The sequence below is a fragment of the Colletes latitarsis genome, unplaced genomic scaffold, assembly GCF_051014445.1.
Source record: "Colletes latitarsis isolate SP2378_abdomen unplaced genomic scaffold, iyColLati1 scaffold0027, whole genome shotgun sequence".
Lineage (NCBI taxonomy): Eukaryota > Metazoa > Arthropoda > Insecta > Hymenoptera > Colletidae > Colletes > Colletes latitarsis.
Genome location: NW_027488377.1, coordinates 5,420,147 through 5,440,371, shown reverse-complemented (window position 1 = coordinate 5,440,371; position 20,225 = coordinate 5,420,147).

Below are 20,225 nucleotides of genomic sequence, written 5' to 3'. Positions count from 1 at the left end.
GATCACGCAGTAATGTGGTACCACACTGAAACAGTCAATTAAACCTGGTTTCGATCAATATTTTAGAGGATACCGCAAGTTAGGTCTGGGATAGGTCTGGGATTCGCCCTCATCAGGCTCATACTTTCGCGGTTTTCACATACATGTTGAACAGATCCTGGGTTTTTTCTGGTGTGGATCACGTAGTAATGTGGTACCACACTGAAACAATCAATTAAACCTGGTCTTGATAAATATTTTAGAGGATAACGCTTGTTAGGTCTAGGTTAGGTCTAGGATTTGCCCCCATCAGGCTCATACTTTCGCATATTTCTCATACTTCATGGCTGGATCCTGGGCTATTTCCGGATTGGATCACGTAGTAATGTGGTACCACACTGAAACAGTCAATTTAACCTGGTTTCGATCAATATTTTAGAGAATAATTCATGTTCGGTCTGGGTTAGGTCTGGGATTTGCTCTCATCTGGCTCATTCTTTCGCATATTTCTCATACTTCATGGCTAGATCCTGGGCTTTTTCTGGATTGCATCACGTAGTAATGAAGTACAACACTGAAACAGTCAATTAAACATGGTTTCCATCAATATTTTAGAGGACACGTTAGGTCTAGGTTAGGCCTGGGGTTTGCCCTCATCAGGGTCATACTTTCGCAGTTTTAACATACATGTTGACCTGATCGAGGGTTTTTTCTGCCTTGTATCACGTAGTAAAGTGGTACCACACTGAAACAGTCCATTAGACCTGGTTTGGATCAATGTTTTAGAGGATAACGCATGTTAGGTCTAGGTTAGCCCTGGGATTTACACTGATCAGACTCTTACTTTCGCATTCTTCACATACTTGTTGAACGGATCCTGGGTTTTTTCTGGTTTCGTTCACGTAATAGTGTGTTACCACACTGAGACATTCAATTAAACCTGGTTTTGATAAATATTTTAGAGGATAACGCATATTAGGTGTGGGTTAGGTCTAGAATTTGCCCTCCTCAGGCTCATACTGTCGCATATTTCTCATACTTCATGGCTAGATCCTGAGCTATTTCTGCTTTGGATCACGTAGTAATGTGGTACCACATTGAAACAGTCCATTAAACCTGGTTTCGATCAATATTTTAGAGGATAACGCATGATAGGTCTGGGTTAGGTCTAGGATTTGCCCTCATCAGGCTCATACTTTCGCATATTTCTCATACTTCATGGCTAGATCCTGGGCTATTTAAGGATTGGATCACGTAGTATTGTGGTACCACACTGAAGCAGTCAATTAAACCTGGTTTCGATCAATATTTTAGAGGATAACGCAAGTTAGGTCTGGGATAGGTCTGGGATTCGCCCTCATCAGGCTCATACTTTCGCGTTTTTCACATACTTGTTGAACTGATCCTGGGTTTTTTCTGGTTTGGATCACGTAGTAATGTGGTACCACACTGAAACAGTCGATTAAACCTGGTTTCGATCAATATTTTAGAGGATAGCGAAAGTTAGGTCTGGGATAGGTCTGGGATTTGCCCTCATCAGACACATACTTTCGCACACTTCACATACTTGTTGAACAGATCCTGGGTTTTTTTCTGGTTTGGATCACATAGTAATGTGGTACCACACTGGGACAGTCGATTAAACCTGGTTTTGATAAATATTTTAGAGGATAACGCATGTTAGGTCTGGGTAACGTCTAGGATTTGCCCTCATCAGGCTCATACTTTCGCATATTTCTAATACTTCATGGCTAGATCCTGGGCTATTTCTGCTTTGGATCACGTAGTAATGTGGTACCACATTGAAACAATCGATTAAACCTGGTTTCGATCAATATTTTAGAGGATAACGCATGTTAGGTCTAGGTTAGGCCTGGGATTTGCCCTGATCAGGCTCATACTTTCGCGTTTTTCACATACTTGTTGAACAGATCCTGGGTTATTTTCTGGTTTGGATCACATAGTAATGTGGTACCACACTGGGACAGTCGATTAAACCAGGTTTCGATCAATATTTTTCAGGATAACGCATGTTAGGTCTAGGTTAGGCCTGGGATTTTCTCTCACCAGACTCATACTTTCGCATTCTTCACATACTTGTTGAACAGATCCTGGGTTTTTTTCTGGTTTGGATCACGTAGTTATGTGGTACCACACTGAAACAGTCGATTAAACCTGGTTTCGATCAATATTTTTGAGGATGACGCATGTTAGGTCTGGGATAGGTCTGGGATTTGCCCTCATCAGGCTCATACTTTCGCGTTTTTCACATACTTGTTGAACAGATCCTGGGTTTTTTCTGGTTTGGATCACGTAGTAGTGCGGTACCACACTGAAACAGTCCAATAAACCTGGTTTCGATCAATATTTTAGAGAATAATTCATGTCAGGACTAGGTTAGGTCTGGGATTTGCTCACATCAGGCTCATTCTTTCGCATGTTTCTCATACTTGATGGCTAGATCCTAGGCTCTTTCTGGATTGCATCACGTAGAAATGTAGTACCACACTGAAACAGTCAATAAAACCTGGTTTCCATCAATATTTTAGAGAATAATTCATGATAGGTCTAGTTTAGGTGTGGGATTTGCTCTCATCAGACTCATTCTTTCGCATATTTCTCATACTTGATGGCTAGATCCTGGGCTTTTTCTGGATTGCATCACGTAGTAATGTAGTACAACACTGAAACAGTCAATTAAACCTGGTTTCCATCAATATTTTAGAGGACAACGCAAGTTAGGTCTGGGATAGGTCTGGGATCTGCCCTCATCAGGCACATACTTTCGCGTTTTTCACATACTTATTGAACAGATCCTGGGTTTTTTCTGGTTTGGATCACGTAGTAGTGTGGTACCACACTGAAACAATCCATTAAACCTGGTTTCGATCAATATTTTTGAGGATAACGCATGTTAGGTCTAGGTTAGGCCTGGGATTTTCACTCATCAGACTCATACATTCGCATTCTTCACATACTCGTTGAACGGATCCTGGGTTTTTACTGGTTTGGATCACGTAGTAATGTGGTACCACACTGAAACATTTAATTAAACCTGGTTTTGATAAATATTTTAGAGGATAACGCATGTTAGGTCTGGGTAACGTCTAGGATTTGCCCTCATCAGGCTCATACTTTCGCATATTTCTAATACTTCATGGCTAGATCCTGGGCTATTTCTGCTTTGGATCACGTAGTAATGTGGTACCACATTGAAACAGTCCATTAAACCTGGTTTCGATCAATATTTTAGAGGATACCGCAAGTTAGGTCTGGGATAGGTCTGGGATTCGCCCTCATCAGGCTCATACTTTCGCGGTTTTCACATACATGTTGAACAGATCCTGGGTTTTTTCTGGTTTGGATCACGTAGTAATGTGGTACCACACTGAAACAGACCACTAAACCTGGTTTCGATCAATATTTTAGAGGATAACGCATGTTAGGTATAGGTTAGGCCTGGGATTTGGCCTCATGAGGGTCAAACTTTCGCAGTTTTAACATACATGTTGACCTGATCCAGGGTTTTTTCTGCTTTGGATCACGTAGTAATGTGGTACCACACTAAAACAGTCAACTCAACCTGGTTTCGATCAATATTTTAGAGGATAACGCAAGTTTGGTCTGGGATAGGTGTGGGATTTGCCCTCATCAGGGTCATATTTTCGCATTTTTCACATACTTGTAGAACAGATCCCTGGCGTTTTCAGGTTTTTATCACGTAGTAATGTGGTACCACACAGACACAGTCGATTAAACCTGGTTTGGATCAATATTTTAGAGGATAACGCAAGTTATGTCTGGGATAGGTCTGGGATTTGCCCTCATCAGGCTCATACTTTCGCATTTTTCACATACTTGTTGAACAGATCCCGGGTTTTTTCTGGTTTGGATCACGCAGTAATGTAGTACCACACTGAAACAGTCCATTAAACCTGGTTTCGATCAATATTTTATAGGATAGCGCATGTTAGGTCTGGGATAGGTCTGGGATTTGCCCTCATCAGGCTCATACTTTCGCATTTTTCACATACTTGTTGAACAGATCCCGGGTTTTTTCTGGTTTGGATCACGCAGTAATGTAGTACCACACTGAAACAGTCCATTAAACCTGGTTTCGATCAACATTTTGGAGAATAATTCATGTTAGGTCTAGGTTAGGTCTGGGATTTGCTCTCATCAGGCTCATACTTTCGCATATTCCTCATTCTTGTTGGCCAGATCCTGGGCTTCCACTGGTTTGGATCACGTAGTAATGTGATGCCACACTAAACCTGCCAATTAAACCTGGTTTTGATCAATATTTTAGAGGATAACGCAAGTTATGTCTGGGATAGGTCTGGGATTTGCCCTCATCAGGCTCATACTTTCGCGTTTTTCACATACTTGTTAAACAGATCCTGGGTTTTTTCTGGTTTGGATCACGTAGTAGTGTGGTACCACATTGAAACAATCGATTAAACCTGGTTTCGATCAATATTTTTGAGGATAACGCATGTTAGGTCTGGGTAACGTCTAGGATTTGCCCTCATCAGGCTGATACTTTCGCATATTTCTAATACTTCATGGCTAGATCCTGGGCTATTTCTGCTTTGGATCACGTAGTAATGTGGTACCACATTGAAACAATTGATTAATCCTGGTTTCGATCAATATTATTGAGGATAACGCAAGTTAGGTCTAGGTTAGGCCTGGGATTTTCACTCATCAGACTCATACTTTCGCATTCTTCACATACTTGTTGAACAGATCCTGGGTTTTTTTCTGGTTTGGATCACGTAGTTATGTGGTACCACACTGAAACAGTCGATTAAACCTGGTTTCGGTCAATATTTTTGAGGATAACGCATGTTAGGTCTAGGTTAGGCCTTGGATTTTCCCTCATCAGGCTCATTCTTTCGCATATTTCTCATACCTGATGGCTAGATCCTGGGCTTTTTCTGGATTGCATCACGTAGTAATGTAGTACCACACTGAAACAGTCAATTAAACCTGGTTTCCATCAATATTTTAGAGGACAACGCAAGTTAGGTCTGGCATAGGTCTGGGATTTGCCCTCATCAGGGTCACACTTTCGCATATTTCACATACTTGTTAAACAGATCCTGGAGTTTCTGGTTTTGATCACGCAGTAATGTCGTACCACACTGAAACAGTCCACTAAACCTGGCTTCGATCAATATTTTTGAGGATAACTCATGCTAGGTCTAGGTTAGGCCTGGGATTTGCCCCCATCAGACCCATACTTTCGCATATTTCTCATACTTCATAGCTAGATCCTGGGTTTTTCTGCATTGGATCACGTAGTAAAGTGGTACCACACTAAAACAGTCAATTAAACCTGGTTTCGATCAATATTTTAGAGGATAAGGCATGTTATGTCTAGGTTAGGCCTGGGATTTTCACTCATCAGACTCATACTTTCGCATTCTTCACATACTTGTTGAACGGATCCTGGGTTTTTTCTGGTTTGGATCACGTAGTAATGTGGTACCAGACTGAAACATTCAATTAAACCTGGTCTTGATATATATTTTACAGGATAACGCATGTTAGGTCTGGGTAAGGTCTAGGATTTGCCATCATCAGGCTCATAATTTCGCATATTTCTCATACTTCATGGCTTGATCCTGGGCTTTGTCTGGATTGGATCACGTAGTATTGTGGTACCACACTGAAACACTTAATTAAACCTGGTTTCGATCAATATTTTAGAGGATAACGCAAGTTTGGTCTGGGATAGGTGTGGGATTTGCCCTCATCAGGGTCATATTTTCGCATTTTTCACATACTTGTAGAACAGATCCCTGGCGTTTTCAGGTTTGTATCACGTAGTAATGTGGTACCACACAGAAACTGTCGATTAAACCTGGTTTCGATCAATATTTTAGAGGATAACGCAAGTTATGTCTGGGATAGGTCTGGGATTTGCCCTCATCAGGCTCATACTTTCGCGTTTTTCACGTACTTGTTGAACAGATCATGGGTTTTTTCTGGTATGGATCACGTAGTAATGTGGTACCACACTGAAACAGTCCATTAAACCTGGTTTCGATCAATATTTTATAGGATAGCGCATGTTAGGTCTGGGATAGGTCTGGGATTTGCCCTCATCAGGCTCATACTTTCGCATTTTTCACATACTTGTTGAACAGATCCCGGGTTTTTTCTGGTTTGGATCACGCAGTAATGTAGTACCACACTGAAACAGACCATTAAACCTGGTTTCGATCAATATTTTGGAGAATAATTCATGTTAGGTCTAGGTTAGGTCTGGGATTTGCTCTCATCAGGCTCATACTTTCGCATATTCCTCATTCTTGTTGGCCAGATCCTGGGCTTCCACTGGTTTGGATCACGTAGTAATGTGATGCCACACTAAACCTGCCAATTAAACCTGGTTTTGATCAATATTTTAGAGGATAACGCAAGTTATGTCTGAGATAGGTCTGGGATTTGCCCTCATCAGGCTCATACTTTCGCGTTTTTCACATACTTGTTAAACAGATCCTGGGTTTTTTCTGGTTTGGATCACGTAGTAGTGTGGTACCACATTGAAACAACCGATTAAACCTGGTTTCGATCAATATTTTTGAGGATAACGCATGTTAGGTCTGGGTAACGTCTAGGATTTGCCCTCATCAGGCTGATACTTTCGCATATTTCTAATACTTCATGGCTAGATCCTGGGCTATTTCTGCTTTGGATCACGTAGTAATGTGGTACCACATTGAAACAATCGATTAAACCTGGTTTCGATCAATATTTTTGAGGATAACGCATGTTGGGTCTAGGTTAGGCCTGGCATTTTCACTCATCAGACTCATACTTTCGCATTCTTCACATACTTGTTGAACAGATCCTGGGTTTTTTTCAGGTTTGGATCACGTAGTTATGTGGTACCACACTGAAACAGTCGATTAAACCTGGTTTCGATCAATATTTTTGAGGATAACGCATGTTAGGTCTAGGTTAGGCCTTGGATTTTCCCTCATCAGGCTCATTCTTTCGCATATTTCTCATACTTGATGGCTAGATCCTGGGCTTTTTCTGGATTGCATCACGTAGTAATGTAGTACCACACTGAAACAGTCAATTAAACCTGGTTTCCATCAATATTTTAGAGGACAACGCAAGTTAGGTCTGGCATAGGTCTGGGATTTGCCCTCATCAGGGTCACACTTTCGCATTTTTCACATACTTGTTAAACAGATCCTGGAGTTTCTGGTTTTGATCACGCAGTAATGTGGTACCACACTGAAACAGTCCACTAAACCTGGCTTCGATCAATATTTTTGAGGATAAGGCATGTTATGTCTAGGTTAGGCCTGGGATTTTCACTCATCAGACTCATACTTTCGCATTCCTCACATACTTGTTGAACGGATCCTGGGTTTTTACTGGTTTGGATCACGTAGTAATGTAGTACCACACTGAAACAGTCAATTAATCCTGGTTTCGATCAATATTTTAGAGGATACCGCAAGTTAGGTCTGGGATAGGTCTGGGATTCGCCCTCATCAGGCTTATACTTTCGCGGTTTTCACATACATGTTGAACAGATCCTGGGTTTTTTCTGGTGTGGATCACGTAGTAATGTGGTACCACACTGAAACAATCAATTAAACCTGGTCTTGATAAATATTTTAGAGGATAACGCATGTTAGGTCTAGGTTAGGTCTAGGATTTGCCCTCATCAGGCTCATACTTTCGCATATTTCTCATACTTCATGGCTGGATCCTGGGCTATTTCTGGATGGGATCACGTAGTAATGTGGTACCACACTGAAACAGTCAATTTAACCTGGTTTCGATCAATATTTTAGAGGATAACGGAAGTTATGTCTGGGATAGGTCTGGGATTTGCCCTGATCAGGCCCATACTTTCGCGTTTTTCACATACTTGTTAAACAGATCCTGGGTTTTTAATGGTTTGGATCACGTAGTAATGTGGTACCACACTGAAACATTCAATTAAACCTGGTTTTGTTAAATATTTTAGAGGATAACGCATGTTAGGTCTGGGTAACGTCTAGGATTTGCCCTCATCAGACTCATACTTTCGCATTCCTCACATACTTGTTGAACGGATCCTGGGTTTTTTCTGGCTTGGATCACGCAGTAATGTAGTACCACACTGAATCAGTCCATTAAACCTGGTTTCGATCAATATTTTGGAGAATAATTCATGTTAGTTCTAGGTTAGGTCTGGGATTTGCTCTCATCAGGCTCATACTTTCGCATATTCCTCATTCTTGTTGGCCAGATCCTGGGCTTCCACTGGTTTGGATCACGTAGTAATGTGATGCCAGACTGAAACATTCAATTAAACCTGGTCTTGATATATATTTTACAGGATAACGCATGTTAGGTCTGGGTAAGGTCTAGGATTTGCCATCATCAGGCTCATAATTTCGCATATTTCTCATACTTCATGGCTTGATCCTGGGCTTTGTCTGGATTGGATCACGTAGTATTGTGGTACCACACTGAAACACTAAATTAAACCTGGTTTCGATCAATATTTTAGAGGATAACGCAAGTTTGGTCTGGGATAGGTGTGGGATTTGCCCTCATCAGGGTCATATTTTCGCATTTTTCACATACTTGTAGAACAGATCCCTGGCGTTTTCAGGTTTGTATCACGTCGTAATGTGGTACCACACAGAAACAGTCGATTAAACCTGGTTTCGATCAATATTTTAGAGGATAACGCAAGTTATGTCTGGGATAGGTCTGGGATTTGCCCTCATCAGGCTCATACTTTCGCGTTTTTCACGTACTTGTTGAACAGATCATGGGTTTTTTCTGGTATGGATCACGTAGTAATGTGGTACCACACTGAAACAGTCCATTAAACCTGGTTTCGATCAATATTTTATAGGATAGCGCATGTTAGGTCTGGGATAGGTCTGGGATTTGCCCTCATCAGGCTCATACTTTCGCATTTTTCACATACTTGTTGAACAGATCCCGGGTTTTTTCTGGTTTGGATCACGCAGTAATGTAGTACCACACTGAATCAGTCCATTAAACCTGGTTTCGATCAATATTTTGGAGAATAATTCATGTTAGTTCTAGGTTAGGTCTGGGATTTGCTCTCATCAGGCTCATACTTTCGCATATTCCTCATTCTTGTTGGCCAGATCCTGGGCTTCCACTGGTTTGGATCACGTAGTAATGTGATGCCACACTAAACCTGTCAATTAAACCTGGTTTCGATCAAGATTTTAGAGGATAACGCAAGGTATGTCAGGGATAGATCTGGGGATTTGCCCTCATCAGGTTCATACTTTCGCGTTTTTCACATTCTTATTGAACAGATCCTGGGTATTTTTCTGGTTTGGATCACGTAGTAATGTGGTACCAGACTGAAACATTCCATTAAACCTGGTCTTGATATATATTTTAGAGGATAACTCATGTTAGGTCTGGGTAAGGTCTAGGATTTGCCATCATCAGGCTCGTAATTTCGCATATTTCTCATACTTCATGGCTAGATCCTGGGCTTTATCTGGTTTGGATCACGTAGTAATGTGGTAGCACACCGAAAGAGTCCATTAAACCTGGTTCCGATCAATATTTTAGAGGATAACGCTAGTTAGGTCTGGGATAGGTGTGGGATTTGCCCTCATCAGGGTCATGTTCTCGCATTTTTCACATACCTGTAGAACGGATCCCATGCTTTTTCTGGTTTTGATCAGGTAGTAATGTGGTACCACACTGAAACAGTCGATTAAACCTGGTTTCGATCAATATTTTTGAGAATAACGCATGTTAGATCTAGGTTAGGCCTGGGATTTTCTCTCATCAGACACATACTTTCGCATTCTCCACATACTTGTTGAACAGATCCTGGGTTTTTTCGAGTTTGGATCACGTAGTATTGTGGTACCACACTGAAACAGTCCATTATACCTGGTGTCGATCAATATTTTAGAGAATAACGCATGTTAGGTCTTGGTTAGGTCTGGGATTTGCTCACATCAGGCTCGTATTTTCGCATATTTCTCATAGTTGATGGCCAGATTCTGGGCTTTATCTGGTTTGGATCACGTAGTAATGTGGTACCACACTGAAACAGTCCATTAAACCTGGTTTCGATCAACATTTTAGAGGATAACGCAAGTTAGGTCTGGGATAGGTGTGGGATTTGCCCTCATCAGGGTCATATTTTCGCATTTTTCACATACCTGTAGTACGTATCCCATGCTTTTTCTGGTGTTGGATCACGTAGTAATGTGGTACCACACTGAAACGTTCAATTAAACCTGGTCTTGACAAATATTTTAGAGTATAACGCGTGTTAGGACTGGGTTAGGCCTAGGATTTGCCCTAATCAGGCACATAATTTCGCATATTTCTCATACTTCATGGATGAATCCTGGGCTTTTTCTGGTTTGGATCACGGAGTAATATGGTACCACACTGAAACAGTCCATTAAACCTGGTTTCGATCAATATTTTTGAGAATGATTCATGTTAGGTCTAGGTTAGGTCTGGGATTTGCTCTCATCAGCCTCATACTTTCGCATATTTCTCATTCTTGTTGGCCAGATCCTGGGCTTCCACTGGTTTGGGTCACGTAGTAATGTGATGCCACACTAAAACAGTCAATTAAACCTGGTCTCGATCAATATTTTAGAGGATAACGCAAGTTATGTCTGGGATATGTCTGGGATTTGCCCTCGTCAGGCTCATACTTCCTCATTCTTCACATACTTGTTGTACAGATCCTGGGTTTTTTTCTGGTTTGGATCACGTAGTAATGTGGTACCACACTGAAACAGTCCATTAAACCTGGTTTCGATCAATATTTTACAGAATAACTCATGTTAGGTCTAGGTTAGGTCTGGAATTTGCTCTCATCAGTCTGGTACTTTCGCATATTTCTCATACTTGATGGCCAGATCCTAGGCTTCCACTGGTTTGGATCACGTAGTAATGTGATGCCACACTAAAACAGTCAATTAAACCTGGTCTCGATCAATATTTTAGAGGATAACGCAAGTTATGTCTGGGATATGTCTGGGATTTACCCTCGTCAGGCTCATACTTCCTCATTCTTCACATACTTGTTGTACAGATCCTGGGTTTTTCTGGTTTGGATCACGTAGTAATGTGGTATCACACTGAAACAGTCCATTAAACCTGGTCTCGATCAATATTTTAGAGGATAACGCATGTTAGGTCTGGGATAGGTCTGGGATTTGCCCTCATCAGGCTCATAGTTTCCGCGTTTTTCACATACTTGTTGAACAGATCCTGGGGTTTTCTGGTTTGGATCACGTAGTAATGTGGTACCACACTGAAACAGTCGATTAAACCTGGTGTCGATCAATATTTTTGAGGATAACGCATGTTAGGTCTAGGTTAGGCCTGGAATTTTCCCTCATCAGACACATACATTCGCATTCTCCACATACTTGTTGAACGGATTCTGGGTTTTTTCTCGTTTGGATCACGTAGTAATGTGGTACCACACTTAAACATTCAATTAAACCTGGTCTTGATAAATATTTTTGAGGATAACGCATGTTAGGTCTGGGTTAGGTCTAGGATTTGCCCTAATCTGGCCCATAATATCGCATATTTCTCATACTTCATGGCTAGATCCATGGCTTTTTCTGGATTGGATCACGTAGTAATGTGGTACCACACTGAAGCAGTCGATTAAACCTGGTGTCGATCAATATTTTTGAGGATAACGCATGTTAGGTCTAGGTTAGGTCTGGGATTTTCCCTCATGAGACACATACTTTCGCATTCTCCACATACTTGTTGAACGGATCCTGGGTTTTTTCTGATTTGGATCACGTAGTAATGTGATGCCACACCAAAACAGTCAATTAAACCTGGTTTCGATCAATATTTTACAGGATAACGCAAGTTATGTCTGGGATAGGTCTGGGATTTGCCCTCCTCAGGCTCATACTTTCGCGTTTGTCACATACTTGTTGAACAGATCCTGGGTTTTTTCTGGATTGGATCAGGTAGTAATGTGGTACCACACTGAAACAGTCGATTAAACCTGGTTTCGATCAATATTTTAGAGGATAACGCAAGTTATGTCTGGGATAGTTCTGGGATTTGCCCTCATCAGGCTCATACTTTCGCGTTTTTCACATACTTGCTGAACAGATCCTGGGTTTTTTCTGGTTTGGATCGCGTAGTAATGTGGTACCTCACTGAAACAGTCCATTAAACCTGGTGTCGATCAATATTTTTGAGGATAACGCATGTTAGGTCTAGGTTAGGCCTGGAATTTTCCCTCATCAGACACATACATTCGCATTCTCCACATACTTGTTGAACGGATTCTGGGTTTTTCCTCGTTTGGATCACGTAGTAATGTGGTACCACACTTAAACATTCAATTAAACCTGGTCTTGATAAATATTTTTGAGGATAACGCATGTTAGGTCTGGGTTAGGTCTAGGATTTGCCCTAATCTGGCCCATAATATCGCATATTTCTCATACTTCATGGCTAGATCCATGGCTTTTTCTGGATTGGATCACGTAGTAATGTGGTACCACACTGAAGCAGTCGATTAAACCTGGTGTCGATCAATATTTTTGAGGATAACGCATGTTAGGTCTAGGTTAGGTCTGGGATTTTCCCTCATGAGACACATACTTTCGCATTCTCCACATACTTGTTGAACGGATCCTGGGTTTTTTCTGATTTGGATCACGTAGTAATGTGATGCCACACCAAAACAGTCAATTAAACCTGGTTTCGATCAATATTTTACAGGATAACGCAAGTTATGTCTGGGATAGGTCTGGGATTTGCCCTCCTCAGGCTCATACTTTCGCGTTTGTCACATACTTGTTGAACAGATCCTGGGTTTTTTCTGGATTGGATCAGGTAGTAATGTGGTACCACACTGAAACAGTCGATTAAACCTGGTTTCGATCAATATTTTAGAGGATAACGCAAGTTATGTCTGGGATAGTTCTGGGATTTGCCCTCATCAGGCTCATACTTTCGCGTTTTTCACATACTTGCTGAACAGATCCTGGGTTTTTTCTGGTTTGGATCGCGTAGTAATGTGGTACCTCACTGAAACAGTCCATTAAACCTGATCTTGATCAATATTTTATAGGATAACGCAAGTTAGGGCTGGGATAGGTCTGGGATTTGCCCTGATCAGGCTCATAGTTCCGCGTTTTTCACATACTTGTTGATCAGATCCTGGGTTTTTTCTGGTTTGGATCCCGTAGTAATGTGGTACCACACTGAAACAGTCCATTAAACCTGGTTCCGGTTAATGTTTTAGAGAATAACGCATGTTAGGTCTTGGTTAGGGCTGGGGTTTGCTCTCATCAGACTCGTACTTTCGCATATTTCTCATTCTTGATGGCCAGATTCTGTGCCTTTTCCGGTTTGGATCACGTAGTAATGTGGCACCACACTGATACAGTCGATTAAACCTGGTTTCGATCAATATTTTAGAGGATAACGCAAGTTATGTCTGGGATAGGTCTGGGATTTGCCCTCATCAGGCTCATACTTTCGCGTTTTTCACATACTTGTTGAACAGATCCTTGGTTTTTTCTGGTTTGGATCAGGTAGTAATATGGTACCACACTGAAACAGTCCATTAATCCTGGTTTCGATCAGTATCTTAGAGGATAATTCATGTTAGGTCTAGGTTAGGTCTGGGATTTGCTCTCATCAGGCTCATACTTTCGCATATTTCTCATTCTTGTTGGCCAGATCCTGGGCTTCCACTGGTTTGGATCACGTAGTAATGTGATGCCACACTAAACCTGTCAATTAAACCTGGTTTCGATCAATATTTTAGAGGATAACGCAAGGTATGTCTGGGATAGATCTGGGGATTTGCCCTCATCAGGCTCATACTTTCGCGTTTTCCCCATACTTGTTGTACAGATCCTGGGTTTTTCTAGTTTGGATCACGTAGTAATGTGGTACCACACTGAATCAGTCGAATAAACCTGGTTTCGATCAATATTTTAGTGAATAACTCATGTTAGGTCTAGGTTAGTTCTGGGATTTGATCTCATCAGGCTCGTACTTTCACATATTTCTCATACTTGGTGGCCAGATTCTGGGCTTTTTCTGGTTTGGATCACGTAGTAATGTATTACCACACTGAAACTGTCGATTAAACCTGGTGTCGATCAATATTTTTGAGGATAACGCATGTTAGGTATGGGTTAGGTCTAGGATTTGCCCTTAACAGGCCCATAATATCGCATATTTCTCATACTTCATGGCTAGATCCTGGGCTTTTTCTGGATTGGATCACGTAGTAATGTGGTACCACACTGAAGCAGTCGATTAAACCTGGTGTCGATCATTATTTTTGAGGATAACGCATGTTAGGTCTAGGTTAGGCCTGTGATTTTCCCTCATGAGACACATACTTTCGCATTCTCCACATACTTGTTGAACGGATCCAGGGTTTTTCCTGGTTTTGATCACGTAGTAATGTGGTACCACACTGAAACAGTCGATTAAACCTGGTGTCGATCAATATTTTTGAGGGTAACGCATGTTAGTTCTAGGTTAGTTCTGGGGTTTGCCCTCATCAGGGTCATATTTTCGCATATTTCTCATAGTTGATGGCCAGATTCTGGGCTTTTTCTGGATTGGATCACGTAGTGATGTGGTACCACACTGAAATAGTCGATTAAACCTGGTTTCGATCAATATTTTAGAGGATAACGCAAGTTATGTCTGAGATAGGTTCGGGATTTGCCCTCATCAGGGTCATACTTTCGCATTTCTCACATACTTGTTGAACAGATCCTGGGTTTTTTCTGATTTGGATCACGCAGTAATGTGGTACCACACTGAAACAGTCCACTAAACCTGGTTTCGATCAATATTTTGGAGGATAACGCATGGTATGTCTAGGTTAGGCCGGGGATTTGCCCTCATCAGACTCATACTTACGCATACTTCACATACTTGTTAAACAGATCCTGGGTTTTTTCTGGTTTGGATCACGTAGTAATGTGGTACCACACTGAAACAGTCGATTAAACCTGGTCTTGATAAATATTATAGAGGATAACGCATGTTAGATCTGGGTTAGGTCTAGGATTTGCCCTAATCCGGCTCAGAATTTCGCATATTTCTCATACTTCATAGCTAGAACCAGGGCTTTTTCTGCATTGGATCACGTAGTAATGTGGTACCACACTGAAACAGTAAATTAAACCTAGTTTCGATCAATGTTTTACAGGATAACGCAAGTTAGGTCTGGGGTAGGCCTGGGATTTGCCCTCATCAGGCTCATAGTTTCACGTTTTTCATATACTTGTTGAACAGATCCTGGGGTTTTCTGGTTTGGATCACGTAGTAATGTGGTACCACAAAGAAACAGTCGATTAAACCTGGTTTCGATCAATATTTTCGGGAATAACTCATGTTAGGTCTAGGTTAGGCCTGGGATTTGATCTCATCAGGCTCGTACTTTCACATATTTCTCATACTTGGTGGCCAGATTCTGGGCTTTTTCTGGTTTGGATCACGTAGTAATGTATTACCACACTGAAACAGTCGATTAAACCTGGTGTCGATCAATATTTTTGAGGATAACGCATGTTAGGTCTAGGTTAGGCCTGGAATTTTCCCTCATCAGACACATACATTTGCATTCTCCACATACTTGTTGAACGGATTCTGGGTTTTTTCTCGTTTGGATCACGTAGTAATGTGGTACCACACTTAAACATTCAATTAAACCTGGTCTTGATAAATATTTTTGAGGATAACGCATGTTAGGTCTGGGTTAGGTCTAGGATTTGCCCTAATCTGGCCCATAATATCGCATATTTCTCATACTTCATGGCTAGATCCATGGCTTTTTCTGGATTGGATCACGTAGTAATGTGGTACCACACTGAAGCAGTCGATTAAACCTGGTGTCGATCAATATTTTTGAGGATAACGCATGTTAGGTCTAGGTTAGGTCTGGGATTTTCCCTCATGAGACACATACTTTCGCATTCTCCACATACTTGTTGAACGGATCCTGGGTTTTTTCTGATTTGGATCACGTAGTAATGTGATGCCACACTAAAACAGTCAATTAAACCTGGTTTCGAACAATATTTTACAGGATAACGCAAGTTATGTCTGGGATAGGTCTGGGATTTGCCCTCCTCAGGCTCATACTTTCGCGTTTGTCACATACTTGTTGAACAGATCCTGGGTTTTTTCTGGATTGGATCAGGTAGTAATGTGGTACCACACTGAAACAGTCGATTAAACCTGGTTTCGATCAATATTTTAGAGGATAACGCAAGTTATGTCTGGGATAGTTCTGGGATTTGCCCTCATCAGGCTCATACTTTCGCGTTTTTCACATACTTGCTGAACAGATCCTGGGTTTTTTCTGGTTTGGATCGCGTAGTAATGTGGTACCTCACTGAAACAGTCCATTAAACCTGATCTTGATCAATATTTTATAGGATAACGCATGTTAGGGCTGGGATAGGTCTGGGATTTGCCCTGATCAGGCTCATAGTTCCGCGTTTTTCACATACTTGTTGATCAGATCCTGGGTTTTTTCTGGTTTGGATCCCGTAGTAATGTGGTACCACACTGAAACAGTCCATTAAACCTGGTTCCGGTCAATGTTTTAGAGAATAACGCATGTTAGGTCTTGGTTAGGGCTGGGGTTTGCTCTCATCAGACTCGTACTTTCGCATATTTCTCATTCTTGATGGCCAGATTCTGGGCCTTTTCCGGTTTGGATCACGTAGTAATGTGGTACCACACTGAAGCAGTCGATTAAACCTGGTTTCGATCAATATTTTAGAGGATAACGCAAGTTATGTCTGGGATAGGTCTGGGATTTGCCCTCATCAGGCTCATACTTTCGCGTTTTTCACATACTTGTTGATCAGATCCTGGGTTTTTTCTGGTTTGGATCAGGTAGTAATGTGGTACCACACTGAAACAGTCCATTAATCCTGGTTTCGATCAGTATCTTAGAGGATAATTCATGTTAGGTCTAGGTTAGGTCTGGGATTTGCTCTCATCAGGCTCATACTTTCGCATATTTCTCATTCTTGTTGGCCAGATCCTGGGCTTCCACTGGTTTGGATCACGTAGTAATGTGATGCCACACTAAACCTGTCAATTAAACCTGGTTTCGATCAATATTTTAGAGGATAACGCAAGGTATGTCTGGGATAGATCTGGGGATTTGCCCTCATCAGGCTCATACTTTCGCGTTTTCCCCATACTTGTTGTACAGATCCTGGGTTTTTCTAGTTTGGATCACGTAGTAATGTGGTACCACACTGAATCAGTCGAATAAACCTGGTTTCGATCAATATTTTAGTGAATAACTCATGTTAGGTCTAGGTTAGTTCTGGGATTTGATCTCATCAGGCTCGTACTTTCACATATTTCTCATACTTGGTGGCCAGATTCTGGGCTTTTTCTGGTTTGGATCACGTAGTAATGTATTACCACACTGAAACTGTCGATTAAACCTGGTGTCGATCAATATTTTTGAGGATAACGCATGTTAGGTATGGGTTAGGTCTAGGATTTGCCCTTAACAGGCCCATAATATCGCATATTTCTCATACTTCATGGCTAGATCCTGGGCTTTTTCTGGATTGGATCACGTAGTAATGTGGTACCACACTGAAGCAGTCGATTAAACCTGGTGTCGATCATTATTTTTGAGGATAACGCATGTTAGGTCTAGGTTAGGCCTGTGATTTTCCCTCATGAGACACATACTTTCGCATTCTCCACATACTTGTTGAACGGATCCAGGGTTTTTCCTGGTTTTGATCACGTAGTAATGTGGTACCACACTGAAACAGTCGATTAAACCTGGTGTCGATCAATATTTTTGAGGGTAACGCATGTTAGTTCTAGGTTAGTTCTGGGGTTTGCCCTCATCAGGGTCATATTTTCGCATATTTCTCATAGTTGATGGCCAGATTCTGGGCTTTTTCTGGATTGGATCACGTAGTGATGTGGTACCACACTGAAATAGTCGATTAAACCTGGTTTCGATCAATATTTTAGAGGATAACGCAAGTTATGTCTGAGATAGGTTCGGGATTTGCCCTCATCAGGGTCATACTTTCGCATTTCTCACATACTTGTTGAACAGATCCTGGGTTTTTTCTGATTTGGATCACGCAGTAATGTGGTACCACACTGAAACAGTCCACTAAACCTGGTTTCGATCAATATTTTGGAGGATAACGCATGGTATGTCTAGGTTAGGCCGGGGATTTGCCCTCATCAGACTCATACTTACGCATACTTCACATACTTGTTAAACAGATCCTGGGTTTTTTCTGGTTTGGATCACGTAGTAATGTGGTACCACACTGAAACAGTCGATTAAACCTGGTCTTGATAAATATTATAGAGGATAACGCATGTTAGATCTGGGTTAGGTCTAGGATTTGCCCTAATCCGGCTCAGAATTTCGCATATTTCTCATACTTCATAGCTAGAACCAGGGCTTTTTCTGCATTGGATCACGTAGTAATGTGGTACCACACTGAAACAGTAAATTAAACCTAGTTTCGATCAATGTTTTACAGGATAACGCAAGTTAGGTCTGGGGTAGGCCTGGGATTTGCCCTCATCAGGCTCATAGTTTCACGTTTTTCATATACTTGTTGAACAGATCCTGGGGTTTTCTGGTTTGGATCACGTAGTAATGTGGTACCACAAAGAAACAGTCGATTAAACCTGGTTTCGATCAATATTTTCGGGAATAACTCATGTTAGGTCTAGGTTAGGCCTGGGATTTGATCTCATCAGGCTCGTACTTTCACATATTTCTCATACTTGGTGGCCAGATTCTGGGCTTTTTCTGGTTTGGATCACGTAGTAATGTATTACCACACTGAAACAGTCGATTAAACCTGGTGTCGATCAATATTTTTGAGGATAACGCATGTTAGGTCTAGGTTAGGCCTGGAATTTTCCCTCATCAGACACATACATTTGCATTCTCCACATACTTGTTGAACGGATTCTGGGTTTTTTCTCGTTTGGATCACGTAGTAATGTGGTACCACACTTAAACATTCAATTAAACCTGGTCTTGATAAATATTTTTGAGGATAACGCATGTTAGGTCTGGGTTAGGTCTAGGATTTGCCCTAATCTGGCCCATAATATCGCATATTTCTCATACTTCATGGCTAGATCCATGGCTTTTTCTGGATTGGTTCACGTAGTAATGTGGTACCACACTGAAGCAGTCGATTAAACCTGGTGTCGATCAATATTTTTGAGGATAACGCATGTTAGGTCTAGGTTAGGTCTGGGATTTTCCCTCATGAGACACATACTTTCGCATTCTCCACATACTTGTTGAACGGATCCTGGGTTTTTTCTGATTTGGATCACGTAGTAATGTGATGCCACACTAAAACAGTCAATTAAACCTGGTTTCGAACAATATTTTACAGGATAACGCAAGTTATGTCTGGGATAGGTCTGGGATTTGCCCTCCTCAGGCTCATACTTTCGCGTTTGTCACATACTTGTTGAACAGATCCTGGGTTTTTTCTGGATTGGATCAGGTAGTAATGTGGTACCACACTGAAACAGTCGATTAAACCTGGTTTCGATCAATATTTTAGAGGATAACGCAAGTTATGTCTGGGATAGTTCTGGGATTTGCCCTCATCAGGCTCATACTTTCGCGTTTTTCACATACTTGCTGAACAGATCCTGGGTTTTTTCTGGTTTGGATCGCGTAGTAATGTGGTACCTCACTGAAACAGTCCATTAAACCTGATCTTGATCAATATTTTATAGGATAACGCATGTTAGGGCTGGGATAGGTCTGGGATTTGCCCTGATCAGGCTCATAGTTCCGCGTTTTTCACATACTTGTTGATCAGATCCTGGGTTTTTTCTGGTTTGGATCCCGTAGTAATGTGGTACCACACTGAAACAGTCCATTAAACCTGGTTCCGGTCAATGTTTTAGAGAATAACGCATGTTAGGTCTTGGTTAGGGCTGGGGTTTGCTCTCATCAGACTCGTACTTTCGCATATTTCTCATTCTTGATGGCCAGATTCTGGGCCTTTTCCGGTTTGGATCACGTAGTAATGTGGTACCACACTGAAGCAGTCGATTAAACCTGGTTTCGATCAATATTTTAGAGGATAACGCAAGTTATGTCTGGGATAGGTCTGGGATTTGCCCTCATCAGGCTCATACTTTCGCGTTTTTCACATACTTGTTGATCAGATCCTGGGTTT